General features: G+C 52.3%; 1 protein-coding gene across 3 annotated transcripts in view; it reads right to left on the bottom strand.

Moving 5' to 3' along the window:
- The window catches only part of fbxl2 (F-box and leucine-rich repeat protein 2), a gene marked incomplete at its 5' end in the record, with an annotated part of 29,973 nt that overhangs the window by 27,303 nt on the left and 170 nt on the right, over nt 1-2,500 (bottom strand). The gene's annotated exons all lie outside the window — the stretch shown is intronic.

The following is a 2,500-nucleotide window of genomic DNA, read 5'->3' as shown; positions in this document are numbered from 1 at the left end:
GAGAGAGAGAGAGAGAGAGAGAGAGAGAGAGAGAGAGAGAGAGAGAGAGAGAGAGAGAGAGAGAGAGAGAGAGAGAGAGAGAGAGAGTGGGGCCACGGCAAACTTCAAAACAAAGTTTGTTTGAAGGTTCCAGTGAACACCCCTCCCTCCCTCCCTCCTTCTCATCGTGTTTGCATCACCACAGAACAGTGACACGGGGGTCGGTCTGGACGTGAGCGCACGGCACAACACTCACATGGTCTCTCTGAGCACAACACACACACATGGTCTCTCTGAGCACAACACACAAGACTCACATGGTCTCTCTGAGCACAACACACAACACACACATGGTCTCTCTGAGCACAACACACACATGGTCTCTCTGAGCACAACACACAACACACACATGGTCTCTCTGAGCACAACACACACATGGTCTCTCTGAGCACAACACACACATGGTCTCTCTGAGCACAACACACAAGACTCACATGGTTTCTCTGAGCACCGCTCGTCCAAGAAAACACACATTTTCTCAAGGGTGCTGGGGGGGGCAGCACACTGTGTTCCAGAGAAACACACACACACACACACACACACACACAACGTATTTCGATACCGTTCCTTATTCCGTTCCGATGAGCCTGTCCCTCTGATGTCTACCTCCGCCGGCCTCTAAACCCTGACTAACCCTCCTCAGCAGACACTAAACCCTGACTAACCCTCCTCAGCAGACACTAAACCCTGACTAACCCTCCTCAGCAGAGACTAAACCCTGACTAACCCTCCTCAGCAGACTAAACCCTGACTAACCCTCCTCAGCAGAGACTAAACCCTGACTAACCCTCCTCAGCAGACTAAACCGTGACTAACCTTCCCGGGCTGGACTGGGCTGGTTTGGACTGAACTGAACTGAACTGAACCGGGCTGGACTGGACTGGGCTGAACTGGGCTGGGCTGAGCTGGGCTGGGCTGGGCTGGGCTGAAGTGAACTGGACTGAACTGAACTGAACTGGGCCGGACTGGAGTGAACTGAACTGAACTGGGCTGGGCTGGACTGGACTGGACTGAACTGGACTGGAGTCAGAGAGGCAGAGAGGCAGAGAGGCAGAGAGGCAGCATTCCACAGCAGGGAGTTCCTCTCTCCGCGATCCGGATGGACCAACACAGGAACCCCGGAATGCCGGAACACCGCTACAGTCAGAGGGACATCTCCTAGGAGTTATCCCCCCACCCCCTCTCTCCCTCTTTCTCTCTCTCTCAAACATACCACTGCTATTGTTCTTTCTCTTCCTCAGACACACACAGGCACACAGACACACACACACAGCTCTTCTATCTCTCTCTCTCTCAAACAAACACAATACACACACCTTTCCCCTCTCTTTCCCTCCTTCTCTCCGTCCCTCTCTCTCTCCTCCAAACCAAATCACATCACATCACAGGGCCTTTTCCCACCATATGCTGGTTTTCAGCCTGTTTCTAAGAGGCTTACTGAGCTGCATTGGGAAATCCACTGAGATGGCAACACACTTGCCACCCTCTGTTCACTCAAACACACACACACACACACACACACACAAACAAACACAGACACACACTGTTCAGAAGCCTCTCATACCTGAAAGAGAATGTCAAGTGCTATCATGTCAAAGCATACTGTTTAATGAGGAATCTGATCTGTGGTATGTGTGAGATGACTGATGACACACACACACACACACACACACACACACACACACACACACACAGACCTGGGGAACATAACCCGTTGGACAGGAGTTGATCTGAGGTTTGATACAGTGCGGTTGGTTGTCAGGCCAAGGAAATGTCAACACAGCACAATAATCATTAATATGCCGCAGGTAACATGCATGCTGATCAGGAACACAGATGAAAAAGGACCCCTATAGTGTGTGTGTGTGTGTGTGTGTGTGTGTTATGACAGTGACAGTTCCTCAAAGTGAACAAACCAAGCAGTGTTTACAACATACGTGACGGCCAAACTAGGCTTGTTATGTCACATGGAAGCACACGGCATTTAAAGGCCACAGGCGCCACACCACATAGCATGTCCAAACGTCTGAATCCAATATATTGAGGTTGACAGCTGTCTCGGCCCCAGCCCCAACCCTAGAGCCCAGCCCTGTCTCCCTAGCCCCTCTAGAGTATAAGCCCCAGCCCCCAGCCCTGTCTCCCCAGCCCCTCTACAGCATAAGCCCCAGCCCCAAACCCAGAGCCAAGCCCTGTCTCCCCAACCCCTCTAGTGCATAAGCCCCAACCCCAGAGCCCAGCCCTGTCTCCCCAGCCCCCTGCGCTCCTGTCCCGCAGTCCTGAGCTCCGTGTTGTCGCTGTCAGCTGGTGCGACTGAACAATAACAGGATTTCAGATTACCCTTGACCAACAAAAGACTCGGCTCCCTCCAGCATGTAAAATTAGAACAGTGCACGGTCCAACACACACACACACACACACACACACACACACACACACACACACACGCACGTACGCACGCACG

Source organism: Nansenia antarctica (genome assembly GCF_963989245.1).
Source record: "Nansenia antarctica genome assembly, chromosome: 3".
NCBI classification, from domain to species: domain Eukaryota; kingdom Metazoa; phylum Chordata; class Actinopteri; order Argentiniformes; family Microstomatidae; genus Nansenia; species Nansenia antarctica.
Note: the sequence above shows the minus strand (reverse complement) of the source record. Positions and strands in the feature narration are given on the sequence as shown.